Source organism: Humulus lupulus, chromosome 2 (assembly GCF_963169125.1).
Source record: "Humulus lupulus chromosome 2, drHumLupu1.1, whole genome shotgun sequence".
NCBI lineage: Eukaryota > Viridiplantae > Streptophyta > Magnoliopsida > Rosales > Cannabaceae > Humulus > Humulus lupulus.
In genome coordinates, this window is record NC_084794.1 from 116,356,992 (window position 1) to 116,374,008 (window position 17,017).

The 17,017-nt window shown below is 34.1% G+C and overlaps 1 long non-coding RNA gene across 2 annotated transcripts; it reads right to left on the reverse strand.

Annotated features, from left to right (window-relative positions):
- Positions 1-9,099: 9,099 nt before the first annotated feature.
- LOC133818401 (uncharacterized) lies at positions 9,100-16,778 on the reverse strand. Of its 2 annotated transcripts, XR_009885893.1 has the most exons (7): positions 16,637-16,778; positions 16,419-16,519; positions 15,223-15,448; positions 14,751-15,142; positions 14,578-14,628; positions 10,774-10,846; positions 9,100-9,213 (listed from the first exon to the last, which is right to left on the reverse strand). It is a non-coding gene; the product is annotated as an uncharacterized LOC133818401 (long non-coding RNA). The 2 variants fall into 2 exon arrangements; XR_009885892.1 differs by lacking the exons at positions 9,100-9,213; positions 10,774-10,846 and adding an exon at positions 9,224-9,464.
- Between the last annotated feature and the right edge of the window lie 239 nt (positions 16,779-17,017).

The window sequence follows — 17,017 nt, forward strand, 5'->3', positions numbered from 1 at the left end:
ATCGTTGGAATAGCAAGTTCACTTCACCTTTGGATTTCATCAAGCATACCCAAGTCATTCGGGTACAATCATCAATGAAAGTAACAAACCAACGCGATCCTCCCAAGGAAGGAATTTTAGATGGTCCCCAAACATCAGAATGTAAGACCATAAAAGGGGTGGAACTTTTATGCAAGAGTAATGGAAATGAATTTCCTCGACTCTTGGCCAATTCACAAGCCTCGCATTCAAAACTTGAAACATCTAGTTGGGACAATAAACTTGGAAATAGTTTCTTTAGAAAACTGAATGAAGCATGTCCTAGTCATCGATGCCATAACAAAATTTCAGATTTATTGCGTTCACCTTCAATAATCAATGCCTCATTTGCTTTATCTAAAGTTTCTTCCACTAAATATTCTAAGTAGTACAGATTTCCTCATCTTGCACCATAACCAATCGTTTGTTGAGTTCATATATTTTTAAACATACAATGATCATGCCAAAAGATGACAACACAAGATAGAGATTTTGTTATTTGAGGAATGGACAAAAGATTATAATATAAGAACGGAACTACTAACACAAAGTCTAAATATAGAGTATTACTGAGACTTAAGGATCCTTCTCCAACAACAGGAGTAGAATTAACATTGGCAGTGGAAATGAATTTTTGTGACAAGGATTGAAATGTGGAGACTTGGCTGGAATCAATTTTCATATGATATGTTGCACCAGGATTAATTATCCATGTTCTACTAGAAACAGATGGAGAAGTACGAAAAATCTTACCACCATTATTTGTAGTTATGATCGAAGTTGAGGATTGCTCACATAGTACGACTCATTTTTTTTAACTCTTTCGTTTTTTTTTTTTGCTCTTTTATTTTTTTCTTTCTATTTTATATTTTTCTTCTTTTGTTTTTCTCACATAATAAAAGAATTAAACAAACAATATAATTATATAAAGGTCAAAACTAGTATTAACCCAAAAAATAGAAAGTCCAAAAAAATTTAGAAGCCCAAAACATAATGCAATTATGTTTGTTATCTCGTCTATATAAAAAGTGTGTAAATAACGGAAATTCTTGGTTTTAACAATTTGTTTATTAACTTTAATGAAATATTCTATATATTTAATGAAATATACCTTTAAAACTAATTAAAAATAAATATTTATTAATTATATTAATATAAATTCAAATATTATAATATAAATTTAAATGTTATAAAATATTATTATGATAATAATATATAATACAAAATCTTAATTTTTATTAAAAAAAATTATCATTTATGTTTAAAAACGTTATCATATTATATATATTAATTAATCATAAATAATATTTTGGTTTAATTATTCATTTAATATGTTTATGCAATTATTTTATACATAATATTGTTTATTTATTTAATAAAAATAATTAATAAATTCTATAAATAAAACTAAACAAACGTGTATTGCACATTACATGTATCTAGTATGCTAAATACGTCCCACAAACATTAATGAGAAAGTGAACCTCAACAAATGGCGGTGAGAGTCAGCGAAAAGAGATATAAGGTAATTCATTGTGGTTGGATCAATCTCTGACAGTGATTCTATGTAGTGAGTAAATTAAAAACTCAGCTTAATAAATGTTGAGACTGCTACTGCTGTTTTATATTACTCGAAACATACATGAGGATTCTAGATTACAATTGTGTAACAGAATGGATAAGAATGAGAATATTTTAACTAATTTTGTACACTCAATGATTTGGTAATCTTTGTGAAGACCACACTACCAACATGACATTTACCCTCTATTTACAACAGAATAAAAAACTATTAGTAAGATTTCATTTCTTAACAGCCCTTCTCAAACTTTGTGGTGTTTCAACTACACCAAGTTTGTCACTTAGAAATTGTAATGTGTCATTTGTGAGGCTCATTGTAAAATACTCTGCAATCTGGTCATAAGATGGTACATATCTCACTTCTAGTGACTTCTGCAACACTTTGTCACACACAAAATGAATATCTAATTCAATATGTTTAGTCCTGGCATAATACAGGATTTGCAGCAAGGGCACTTGCACTCTGATTATCACACCAAGTAAGAGAAGGACTTAGCAGAGGATCCGAATTCATTTAATGAGGATGTAATCCAAGATATCTCAAATGAATCATGAGCAAGTGCTCGATACTCTGACTTAGTGCTTGGGTGTGAAACAACAACTTGCTTTTTGGATGACCAAGACACAAGAGTATCACCTAAATACACACAATACCCTGCCACACTTCTGTCATCGGGACAGTCGGCCAAATCAGCATGCGGGTTCATGTGAGAGATAAACGATTAGCAAATTTAATGTGCAAACCATGATTTATCGTCCCTTTGAGATAGCGAAGAACCCATTTTGCTGCACTCTAACAGGGTGAGATAGGAGCTTGAAGAAATTGACTAAGTTTGTTTACAGCAAAACTTAAATCAGGTTTTGTATGAGTTAAGTACTGCTGTCTGCCTATGATGCTTCGATACTCTGGGATTTTGAAGAGACTCTCCATCAGATTTAGATAGTAACTTTCCAGCTGTCATTGGTGTTGGGAAAGGCTTAAAATGTAGCATTCCTATTCTTAACAGTAGCTCCTTTACATATTTCCCTTGATTCACATAGAGGCCTGACTCATCTCTATGAACCTCAATGCCCAAAAAGAAATGCAAAGGTCCTAAATCCTTGAGAACAAATTTGGTGTTCAGTTTTGATATAAATTGCTTGAGTAACAGAGTGTTGTTTATTGTCACAATAATATCATCCATGTAAATTAGCACCATGATAATAACTATAGGGGTTTTGTAGAAGAATAGGAAGAATCAGCCTTAGAGTTTTGAAAATTCCAGCTGAGTATAGTTGCTTTCAACCTATCAAACCAGGCCATCGGGGCTTGTTTTAGTCCATACAAAGACTTGGTAAGCTTGCACACAATGTTTGACTTGTTTTGATCTTCAAAACGAGGTGGTTGACACATAAACATCTCTTCTTCAAGTTGCCTATTTAGGAATGCATTATTAATATCCAGCTGCCGAATGTCCCATGATTTTGCTACCGCAATAGTAAGTACAATTTGCACCATGGAGGCTTTAATGATAGGACTAAATGTCTCACTGAAATCAAGACCCATTCATTGAGTGAAACCTTTCGCCACTAATCGTGCCTTAAAGCATTGAAAAGAGCCATCTGAATTTCTTTTCACTTTGAAAACCCATTTGTTGCCCACAACATTCATCCTTGGTTCTTTGGGCACTAGAATCCATGTGCCATTTTTCTGTAGTGCAGATATCTCCTCCTGCATAGCCTATCTCCAGCAATCATGTTTGAGAGCCTCATCTACTGAAGTTGGTTCCTCATCAGAATAAGTCCACTTGGCTGCACCTATATATACCTTGGGTTTAAATATGCATGCTCATGGGATGTGTAGGTGCCAAGGAGCCAATAATTCTGTGTCTCAAATGAGGAGACTGAGCTGCAATGCTTTCTTCAGAGTATTCTGATGTGGAGTGTGGACTATGCTCAAAAGATGATATGCATGGTGAAGAATGAGATGGTGGTGTTGCTCGTGTATGTTCTAAAGAGGACTGAGGTGAGGATGAACCTCCAGGAGAAGTATCTGATGGAGCATGATAACCCTGAGGTGTGTCATTAGAGGAAGGTGATTGAGGATTTTTGGAAGAGGTTGGAGGATTGATACAAGTTGAGCCTGAGGGAACTTCTATAGTGATCAATTGTTAAGAAACATAAGTATTTAGAAAACCAGATTTGAAGGGAAAATCATCTTCATTGAAGATGATGTTCCTAGATATATACAGCCGACATGTGGTACTAAGACACTTGTATCCCTTGTGAACTTCATTGTAGCCAAGATTCGCACACTTAATGGAATGATATTGGAATTTGTGAGACTGATAAGTTCGAAGAAAAGGATAACAAGCTGCACCAAATACTTTTAAAAAAACTTATAATCAGGTTTTCTACCAAAGATGACTTCAAAAGGGGACCAATTATGTAACACAGCAATAGGAAGTCTATTTATGAGGTATACAGCAGTTTGAAAAGACTCCCACCAGTACTTCAAAGGCATATGAGCTTGTGCGAAAAGAGTTAAGCCCATTTCCACAATATGTCTATGCTTCATTTCTACTCTTCCATTTTGCGCAAAAGTATGAGGACATGAGTGACGAAAGGATATGCCATTATTTATGACACAACAAGTAAAGGATTGAAACTCACCACCCCAATCCGTTTGGAGTGAATTGATTTTTCTTTCAAATTGGTTCTCAACCGAATTTTTGAACTAGATAAACACTCCAAGAGCATCATATATTTGCTTTAAGTGGATAAATCCAAGTAAAGCGACTATGATCATAAAAAAAATGTATGTAAAACTGAAAATTGGTATTTGACATAACAGGGGTCGGACCCCATACATCAGTATGGATTAGGTCCAGAGGATTCTTTACATGGGTACAACTTAAAGGAAAAGGTAGAACATGCAATTTTCCAAATTGACAAGCTTCATAGAAATGTTCCTTTTCATTTTTAAGAAATGTTACATCAACAAGACTCAACACACTGTGTAGAACACGAATGGATGGGTGGCCTAGACGCATTTGCCACTTATCCTTAATGGAAACTAAAGAGTGCTCAGCAACATGCTGGCTTTCATTTGACATTACATTAGACAGACACTTGAAATTGTTGGAAGATGAGCTACAACTGGGAAAGGAAGATGTTGGTTGTAATGAAGATGTAGAAGTAGTGACAGTATCCTCAAGTTGATACAGCCCATCTCTAAGCTTCCCTTGCAAAACCACCCTTTGTGTTGTTAAGTCCTTCACAAAATAGCAAGTGGGAAAAAATTCAACAAAGGCATTATTATCCATGGTGAGTTTAGAAATGCTAATAAGGTTTTTGGTAATGGAAGGCACATGCAATAGGTCTTTTAAACACGAAGGAGATTCAGTAGAAATAAATAATGAACCATTACCAACATGAGTAATTTCTAACTGATTACCATTTCCCACTATCAAAAATTCCTTACCATTGTACTCAGCCTTTTGAGTCATACAATTGGAATCACTAGTGATGTGGTTGCTCACACCACTATCGACGTACCAAGTATCATCACCAACCATCTCTGGGGTAGCAACAAAAATAGAGGCACCACTTTGAGACCTTTTTTTAGAATATGTCGAGCCACAGGGAGAAGAACCCGTAAAATTCTCATCATAAAGATTATAGCAGTAGGCAGCAGAAAGACCAAATCTCACACACACACTTGGCAGGTAGACTTTGATTCCCTTCGATCACCACGACCACGGGAGCGGCCACCACCACGAGAAAAATTATGCGAATCGCAACTAGAAGAGGAACCGCGACTAGAGCTGGGCTTCATGGTGGCAACATGAACAAGAGGAGAGGAAGAGCCATTCAAAGGATTAGAGGACCAAGAAATGGAGTGGAGCCATTCCATTTTGCTGTCAAAGCTAAGAAGAAGGTCCTGCAATTCGACCCAAGAAGTAGAGGAATGAGCCTAAAAAAAAACAACAATGGGAAGATACTCAGTGTCTAGACCAGAGAGGACATTTACAATCAAATGACATTCAGGTTAAGGATCCCCAGCAAGGGAAAGAACATCAACCCATTAACACCTCTGCCGAAGATAGTCTGCCATGGTGGAAGCGCCTTTGCGAGTAGTTTGAATCTTTGTTTGATATTATTCCATCTTAGACTTTGAATATGAACCATAGAGCAATTCAAGAGCATGCTATAATGCAACGGGGGATGCAGAACCCATGACCTCCATAGCAACACCTTCAGTCATAGAGCTGTATAACCAGCCCAGAAGAAGTTGATCGGATACGAACTACTGCTCAAACTCCAGATTAGGCTGAGGAACACCATCGGACCCACCAGCAAACAAGGAGAGGAACTTGGTGGGTCGAAGCTTGGTGCCAAGAAGAATACCATCCAAACGATGGCCATGAACAATAGCAAGCACTAGAAGAAAAAATGGTTTTAATAACACCAAAAATGTGTTATCAAAACATACCATAACACTTTTTGATGTGTTAAGACCGACTATGTTATCGTAGGTCAGGGTACTTTACATAACACTTTATCATTGTTATACAGATGTGTTATTATACTGTCAACGATAACACACTTTCTATGTTATTTTAATAAATAGATAAGTGTTTAATTATATTATTTATAGTCGATTATATAACACATTTCAATACTTATAAATTTGTGTTATACTACACTTTAGTATAACACATTCTTTGTGTTATATAATGAAATTTGCATAACAAAATTCTTTACTTATAAAATGTGTTATTGCAATAGATATTATAACACATTTTTCGTATTATTTTAATATTTAGATAAGTTTAATTTCTCATTATATATTCATTTATATAACACTAATTTATTCTATTATATTTTTATTTTTTATTTATATAATTAAAATTAGCTTTCTAATATATACGAGCATCATCGAATGAACTCGATTTTCAAATAACAAAAAGTAAAAACATTCAACATTGTATTAACAATCCACAAATTAGTTTAAAACATTCAACACTGTCATCAACAACAAAATGTTCTTTAAGTATTCAAGTAGTCTTAAATATTCAACATATTGAAAAGTTACTACTTTTAGCACAAAATATTCGACAACTGCCCAACACAAAGCCTTCAAAATTAAGTATCCTTTTCTGTTTTGCTTGTCACATCTGCAAAATAAACAAAGAAATATGTTATTGTTATTATCTAGCATCACAAATTACTTCAAGAAAAATGCTATGGAAATTATTTCCAAGAGAGGACACCGCATACAATGTTCCAAAAGGAAATTTTTGAGTGGTTTGCTTCCATTGATAAGTGAGATGTATTTTAATGCACATAAGTCATATCACAACAAAGTAATATCTCAAATTGAGGTTATGGGTGCAAAATTATAGAAATTTTAACTTGGATCATGATACCACGGAAAGAAATAAAAAAGAAAAAAAGAAGAAATAAAACACTCTTCTTTTGTAGTGTGACTTCAACATGATTCTTACCAATTGGGAGGTCTAAAACATAAGCCCACTCTTCCTAGTGCCAAATGAACTGAAAGTTTGATCTGCACGGTCAGGAATCATTAGTAGATGCAGTTTACCAAACAACCAACCTTTCTTTACCAGAAAGAACAATCATGCAGATAACAAGATTAAACTAATTTACTCCTGTCTAAATTTTGACACCTAACACATATCAAAAACTAAATAAATAACTACTGCATGCAAGGAAAAGAAAAAGTATGTCCTCTCCCAAGCAAAGCAGACATGGATATGCATCTGACCACATTTCCAAATATAGCCAACTACTCTAATAAAAAATAAATCAAAACAATGAAGTACATATAATACAATAACTTTCCTAGACAAAAATATGAAATTATGATACTGTATTATAAAAAATAAAAACTTACTTTTTAGTTCTGAAGCACATCTCACGTCTCAATTTTCTTTTGGTAGCTAAATCTATTTGTGCCTAAATATATAATTGAAAACTTTATGTATTATTTTGAGCATTACCATTTTATTTTGGTAGCAAAGAAAAAACATTTACCTACTAATTTTTTGGTAGCTAAAAATAAAGTGGTCTGTCTTACCCAATCATGAGCTCCTCGAGCTTCGGCCAGTCCATAGGTGAGACCTGAATACACTCCACCAGCCAGTCCAGCTTTATATATATATGTATAAGCAAGAACACAAACAGATTGTGTTTTAAATGGTTTTCAAGTAATTAAGAACATTGAGCTAATGAAGCTGCTCTGACACTCACCCCATTGTAATTATTCTTTTCTTGTGCTCTTCACCTGACAAAGTGTAGAAATATTAACACATATTAGTTTATATTAATAAGAAGATTAATGGAATATGTATGAGTATAAATATACAAAGGACTCACCATGGCTTCAAGAGAATTTCTGTTGGTTTCACCTGAAAAGCTCAAAGTATCACCATCAAGAATAGTTGGTAATATTAGTAGCTTATTTTTATTGTTATATCTATCAATATGCTGATATGTATATATACATAGACTCTTGGTATTGGGATTCATAATAAGTTTAGGCATCTCAAGACTCTAAATCTTGAAACAAAAGGTATAATAGTGAAAGTAGGAAGTAAAAAAGAGTGGCAAAAACCTCAGAGGTTTGGGAATCAACTCTTCTTGGCAGCTGATGAGACATCTGAGGTAATACTACCCACACTACTAGAAGAAGAATCAATTCCTGCATTTATATACTGGAAAACTAATTAACACCTGACCTACCTAGATATATAATCATCTATATATATGAAATGGTTATAAACTCAAATTTGTTCTTATAATCGATGGCTCTTTATAACTTTATTTATCATAGATCTATAACTCGAACCAAAAGTAAATGGAATGTTCAGAAATCTCAGCCAATATATAAATATATATACAAAAAGTGAGTTCTATAGCAACAGAAAATGCAAGTCAGGGCCTAAATTTGTGTAAAGCCTTTCCTTTGATGTATACTATACTATGAGCATATAAAAATTAAAGTGCTAACAATTATCAGAAGAATATAAAAGATGAAAGATCAAATTTTATTACGGGAAGCAAGAACATCCCAAAAAAATGGGGAAGAGAAAGAAAACGAGTAGAAGCAAGTACTACAACAAACTGTATTATCAAAATGAAACAAAGATTTAAGGAATAAAAAAAACACTATTATGTAGTCCTATTCCTCTTGCTCTCGGTAAGAAAGTAATTTCAACATAGAACCAATAGAAAGAGAAGGGGAAAAAGTTTATCCAGGCTTATCATTTTTTATAAAGTAAACATAAAGATCATACCTTGAATAAGATTGTCCTGCTTTAGGAAAAATCTCCATGAGCCAACTTTGGCCACAGGGATTGTATTTGAGATTAAACTTGTCAAAACGATGAAATGTGTTTATTGTCTGCGTGAACATCCAAAAGGTCAACATTTAGGTCATACCATGTCCAAGGAGATGGAAATAAAGGTTACACAGTGTCCAAACAAAAACAGAACACTCACATATATTAGACGAGTACAAGTTAAAAGGCAGATGAAATGATACCTCAGATCCAGACTCTCAAAAACTTCTTTCAAGGTCAAGTATATTCCATCTCGAAATATTACAACCTAGAATGAACATGCCAAAAAGAAAAAGCTTCAGTGACTACACAAATCAAGGCAGTTTCCCCAACACAAACAAGATCAAATCTCCCACATCAGAGTTGGAAACTTTTCAAGTTAGCCAAGGTGAAATTGCACATTCTTTGTTTTAACAGAGAGAGAAAGAGGGAGAGAGAGAGAGAGAGAGACAGTACCCATTCTCCTGCAAAGTCATGGATCTCCGGAACTACTCCAGTTAATCCTAAATCAATTTATAACTTCTCCAAATTTGCAAAAATTAAGATTGTAATAGTGAACTTGGAATATAAGTTTTAGGACATGTTTGTGGATACAAAGCTATTACCTACCATCTTATTTTTTAAAGAGAAATGGTGGCTTGTAACAAATCAATATTTTCATCCAACAAATTTCACAAATTATCATATGTTGAATGCCCTTTCTGGACTGAATTTATTTTCCTGTCAAAGCCAACATGCCTACCAACTTTATTCTCTTTTTTCTTTACATAAGCTTTTCTCAACTAACTTGCATGATGAATTTATATACTAGTGCACCCTTTTATCTCATTACATAAAAAAGATTGATAACTCTTACACGAGGAGAGACCAAATTGGGAATAAATGCTCCATAACCATAATAAATGCAAGTTTACATGGTACCTTATTTCAGAGGAATTGAAGAGTCATTTATAGCCAATGATTAAGTCTTGAAAAGGAAATGATCACGAAAGACTATTGTACTAGTAAATCCTTAACAATTCAAACTTAGAATTGTTTAGAAGACCAAGCTTTTCTATTACTTGTAACATGCATGAGACCTAGATTTGCTAAGTGGCCCATTAAAATGTACAAACAAAACACATAAAATATGAAAATCACTATATGATGAAAGACAACATAACGAAAAAAAAACTTAATACAGTCTAACAAACAATATCAATTTAAAGTTTAATTATTGGTCTTTGATGTGCAATGTATAAAGTGAATTTATTAAGGCATAATGATTTTATATTTTTATCTATAGTCTAAATTTAATAGTTAGATAATTTTATATTCTTGTTGCTTATGCTCTAATCGAGTCCCAACAAACAATAAAGCCTCGACAAGTCACTTTTCTCAAGAAAGATAAACTAAAATTAAACATACTGCAGAACAGAGCAAAATTGGGATTAAAAAAAATCTCATGCCAGAGCCAAAGTTTAGCATGGCTCTACTTAACAAACACACACAATAAAAATGCCCTTAATCTACTTAGCAAACCTTAATGAAATCTTTGACTCTTTTTTTATAAGAAAAAAAAAAGGCAAAAGAACCATATATGTACCATTTAACTTCAAACTTTAACTATTATATGATTCATCTTCACATAAATAAGTCATGTATTATTGGTATACTAAAGGCTAAAACAAGCTTCAAAGTTCACAAAATAGAAAGTTCAATAGGAAAAGGCATAGTCATGAGTACAACTTCTAACTTTCTATTGATTTGTAACATTTAGGAAATACACATATGAAGAATATATATATGTATATATATGAAAACATTAATGGCACAATTCAAAGCATACATTGAAGAGACACGATTCATGCACCATTCCAGTACATCTTGTTATTATTATAGGAGTTTTTCCATATGAGCAACTGAAAGCATATAACTCAAATGCATTAGTCTCAAATTGGGAACAAATGCTCCATAATCATAATAAATGTAAGTTGACATGGTACCTTATTTCAGGGACAAAACTAAAGGAATTTCACAAACAATATGGTCAAGCAAATAAATAATAATAAAGTATGTTAGAGCGATTTTTATATTGCTAGTTCTGATTGTTTTATTATTTACTTTTTCACTACAATTTCAACTCCAAGCTAAAAAGATGGACCGTAGAAAAAAGTTCTAAAGCCTCATTGTTTTAATTCACAATCAAAGTCATATAATAATAATGCTATGTGATGTCATACCAAAAAAAATTAATATAGTAATAATACAAAATTTTCTACAACATTCCTTAATGGTCTCAACAAGTCACTTTTCTAAGGAAAGATAAACTGAAATTGAATCATACTACAGAACATAGCAAAATTGGATTAAAAAAAAATTCATTCATGGAAATGGACCAAACAAGCTTTTGGACCAACTTAAATCCTTACCTTTCCCTTACTTCTCCTTATTTATAAGAAAAAAAACAAAGATGAGAAGGTACATGTTTGTTTGTGGATATATATACATATTGTAACAAGTAAACAAATAAATTTGCATAACTTTCTTGTACTATGTCAATCATTATACAATACATTCCACTAGTAAAAAAAACTTATATTTTTAAATCCATATACGAGTAAAAGAAATACACAACAAACATTGTTAAAAAAAATCAGCTACTTATAAAAGACCATTGACCAATGATGAAGGAAATGATAGACTCTTTCTGTTAGCACTATAATACATTGTCAAGGCTTTAAGAGACTATATATAGAGAGTCATCATAAGCTAAAAAGAAGAAAGGAGCCTTTGGGTTTTAAAAATAGAGAAAGAATGACAAGTAGTACTCAATTGAGGAATTAAAAAAAATGGTTAAATTTGGGGTGATTTTATCATGGTCTTGTGTCATGTTTGGTATAAAAAATCATTGTAAAACTTAGGACTATGTTGTTCTTGCTGCCATCTGGAAATACACAAAATTTAGATTTAAGATTTATTTTATCTATTCCAGACACACACAAACTAATAAACCAAAAGACATAAAACAATCTGTCTATGCCTTGTGCACACAAACTATTAAGGCATTTCTCACAGCTGTCATAAATTTCAATTTTCTATCTGCTACTAAACATTATAGACCAGAAGTACATAACTATAGTGTACCAAACAATCAGATGTATGTAATGCCCTGGATAGCAAAGACCGCTACACTGTGTACTTATAGAGGGGCAAGACTTGCTAATCAAGTCATTATTTTAAAAACGTGTCATTAAACATGTAAGAGCTAGGCTTAAAAGGTTTTGGTCTCAAAAGACTCATTTTATATAATTAAACTGTTACATACACGGGATCCCAAAAGAAACAGAGTTTAAATGTTGGTTTACAGACTCCCAAAAATACATAAACAAAAGTTAGCCATACTAAGGCAAAATAGACAATCTCTGGGTCTCGCGTCCCTGTCTAAACCTCAACCGTGGCGGCTGAGCAGCTGTCTATGTACATTTTGCTCGTAGAGCTCTCCAATCAAGGTAGATCAAGCTTACCCTTGCCTTTACCTGCACCACGTAGCACCCGTGAGCCAAGGCCCAGCAAGAAAACATCATATACAACACAATCAATGATAACGGATAGTTAATTCATTAAGCATGTACTCTCATTAAATAATCCACAATAGACATCCAGCACATATCAACAAATTCAAGATGAAATAAATCTCATATATCACTTATATCACATAATAATCAGGGCTGACAACTTAGGCCGCACCCTCTGTTTATCCCACTGACTCCGGCCCGCTTAAACCGAGCTCAGTGCATATATGGGTGTCCTCGGCTACCAGTGGGCGAGCTACGCCCTGTGCGCTAGTGTAACCCTTGGCATCCTTAGGCCGTTGGTTCACTAATTATCTTGCATGGCTTAATACCATCTTTTCAAGCATTTACAATAGGGAACCCTTAGTCCCGTCACATATATTCAACCAGGTGCAGTTTTCTTACCTTTAGTCTTTACGGTTATAGATTATGAGCAACACTCCTCAAGCACAATCCGCTCTCGAGCCTAAGCTTTTATCATCTAATCACAACCAAGGTATAGGGTTCCATTAATATTCAAATATAGGTTTCCAATTACAAAACTAACTCCCGGGAATCCGAATTCCACCAAGCACGGTAGTGAAACCAATCCCGAGCATACTAGACCACATTCCCATGCCTTAAATCCCCAAAAGTTCAAGTACACAAATAAGGGTTGCGGCCCTTGAAGCTTAGCCGTGGCCCTAGCCTCAAAACAAAACCAAGGCCACCCTGAGCGAAGAGACGTGCCGTGGCCCTTGCTTTCGGCGCCGCGGCGCACACCCTTGGTCGAGCCTCTTTGGCTTTTCTTCATCCTATGGCCGCAGCGCTCTAGAACAAAGCCGCGACCCTTCCCTTCGAGCCCAGAAAACCCACCATTTAAAAGCTTAAAACCTCAGCCAAAACCACCACTAAGCCCCCTATTTCAACACCCAACATTACCAAAGCTTATAGACCAACTTAAGCCACACAATTCAACAGAAAATTCAACTCAAAACTCATAGAAATCCCACTCTTAATCACTGAAACTTTAAGAACATAACCACTCAAACTAACCACTCAAAAACCCAAACTCAAACCAACAATTCATAAATTTAAGTTTGCCTTGTTAATGGTGTCCTTCCTCTAACCAAAAACCCAGCTGATCCCCAATGGTTTCCAGCTCAAGTTCCACCCTAAACATCAATTGGACAATATCCTCAATAGCCAGGTGAAACTCAAGGTTAAACTTCATAAATCACATGGTTTAAATCCTTACCTTAACCTTGATTTAGTTCCCCTGAACAAGTCTTGAACTAAGCCTCAAAATCCAGCTCAATTCTCAGAAATTTCCTAGCTTGTTTCCCTTTGATTTCATTGTTCCTTTTTTGCCTTGTGTTTCCTTGAGAGAGAGTAGAGAGTAGAGCTGAGAAAGAGTTGGTTTATCTTTTCCTTCTAAGGGTTTCATTAAGTTCATCTTATTTGTTAAGTTAATCCCAAGGCTCGGGGTGCCGGAACCGTCCCCGAGGGCAAAATGGGATAATCCCCCAATATTCCCGCCTAGACTTCCTATCCTCAAATATATCTCCATATATTTGTTTTCATAACCGGATAGTCCAAATAACTACCCAATACTTAAAATACCCCTGACTTATCCAAAGTCAGCTGTTAAGCCCTGTTGTGACTTTCCCCCCGCTAACTAGCCCTAGGATCGCCTTGAATCGTGCTCTGCAAACCTACCCACATAATAATGTGGTTCTCACATTTATCACATATACATAACATATTGTCATCAATTATCATACAAACATTATTAATCATATAGTTACACATTTAAATCACATTCAATCCATTAATGCTCTCCTGGCACACTAATGAAGGCCCTTAAGCCTCATTAGCGAATTTGGGGTTGTTACATGTATGTATCTGACCATGAACAGTAGTAAATATGACACAATCCACAAAGACAACAAAAAAAGCAGATAGATTGCCATCACTAGTCAAAAGGCCCACATAATGTAAGATCTGTCTAATAATATTAAATGAAGAATGCTATCAATGTCAGAGGAAACCAATGAAAGTATTAAATTTAAATCCTATACAGATAGATGACAACTCACATTCTTTTAAAGCTTTTGAGATTCTCTCCTATCTATGTTCTGAATGTGAAACTGGTAGGAATTACAAGGAAAAAAAACCTGTCAAGAACTGAAAAACACATTGTTGTGTAAAGGACTTCTGAACAGAATGGAATGTCTTCCTTTCTTTCTATTTCAGACTAAGGCTGTCTTACATTTGATTGAAGCCAATGTTCTTCCAAAACCTGTTGAAGCTGATAACACTGGAAAGGTGGATAGAAAAAGAGAATGATTATTCAAACTGGAGAGCTCAAAGCATGTTCCTGCTGGAAATAATAAGACAAGATGATAAGGACTCTCAAACCAGAAAGAGAAGGAGTAAGAACTCCATCGCTAATTGCCATGCAGGCACTGAACAAAGCCAAGAACAACATCAGATAATGGTTGCTTTTGTGTTTGGCAATGGCTCTTCTTGCCCTGGATTCAACCTTGGTCATAAAAGGACTTTCTTCCTCATACTGCATAACTTCCTTTGCACTTATGTCACTTGGGAGCAAACCCACTATGGCATGCCTGCATAAGATTGAGTACAAAGCAAAAGTACCACCTACAAGAATTTGTCCAAAGGTTAATCAATCCTAGCAGAACATCTCTCAATAGTTACTTAAATGCAACACAATTAATTACCTTCTCCATCATCATCATCTCTCAGTACTAAAAGGGCATATTTCAGCAAAGAAATGATGGTCATAGTCTAGAAAATAAAGGGAAAAAGGCCATAAGCTATCTCATCTGATACAAACTCTTTTCGATGAACTGTCCCAAACACATATAGAGGAGCTGAACTTAATTGACCATAGATGACTCCAAGGTATTGAAATGAAAAAAGAAGGGTATGCGTCCATGTCTCAGTCTGCATATAATCACGTTAAGAAATCTGCTTAAAAAACTGATCATAACTTGCCAATTTACAGCACTGTATCAGAACTCGAATCAGCCAAAGATAGCTGACTATGATCGAACACTTAACATTCTTATTGAATGTAAGACTCTTAGCTATGCAGCTTGATTGGTTTTCAGACAAATTTCAGTATTGAACATCAGATAAAAGCATATATCCACTGTAGCTAATTCTTAATTCAAGAACAAAGTAATTACAATTTTACAAAAAATTGAACGGTGGGTTACTAATAATATTACTTTGGGTTTGAATTTGTGCAACAAGTTCAGGATTGATAGAACATTCATGCTCAATCAGATCTCTATTCTATGAAGTTCTTTAGTGTTGAAAATACATTTTCTCACTATCAACCATATTAACATCTGTTTCAAAAATATGGGTACAAATTTTTTCTTTACTATAATATAAACAAATTCATATAACATGCTACTACATCTAACTTTGCAAACAATCATATAAAATAAACACTCTTCCTCAAGTGGTAAAAAATTCACTTTTATGATAGCCAATAGTGTTTATTCAAATTAAATCAACTTCTATGATTGCAGTGAAACTTTCCATGGTCATCTTGAAGTCTTAAAATTTTGGACAAGTTTTAAATGTATCCCAATTAATTCAACTTATTCAATCATTTGTATATATATACATATTCTCTCTCTAATATGTATCTCAATTTGTGTCGGTTGTATATAAAGCAAAACAACAAACACGTGAAGCATTTAGTTTTTGTCTTTAAATCTTTACACTAATAAACTATCTCAAAAACTCATTTCCCCAGATGATTTTTATGTAAATTAGCCCCATCACAAAAAAAAAAAAAATTAAAATCGCGAACCTTAGTTGCCCAATATCTTAAAACAATAGAGACACCAAAGTGATTGACAGTAGGGTAGAGCAACGCAGAAAATGAATTGATACATACCTTGAAACAAAGTGATTGGTAGTGACATAGAGACAAGTGGGAAGCCTGTGACAGCATAGACTATGGGAGAAGCAAGAAATGACCAAAGGAGAGAAGCAGATCTGTAATGCCAAAATAGATATACTATTCCTGAAATGTGTTGATATAAATTAAAGAAAGAAAAACCCTAACATTTGAAAATAAAACACAAGGAGAGAGAATTTTTAGAAATTACTTACCCAAACAACAATGAAAATGATTCCAAGAAAGAAATAATGGAATTGCTAGAGTCGAGAGAGACTCCTAGAAATGAAAAGGGGAACGATAAGACTTTGAGAGTATTCTTCTCATCTTCTTCTTTCTTTCTTTCTTTCCCTTTTTTTTTTTGCTTAACACTATGAGTGACCAAGACTATTATCAAGTTAGCGACCGAGACTTCTTTCTTTACTACATTTTAGCGGGCTTTCTCAAAAGTTGCCGCATTTTTTCATTTGGTTTTTAAGTTTTAACTTTATTGCTTTTTAACATTCCATTCTATAATACTTTTCCAATAGTCTTATATTCATGTGTTATGGAAAAAGATATTTGGTGTAGTGAAGGAGCATGGTTTTCCATAAGGA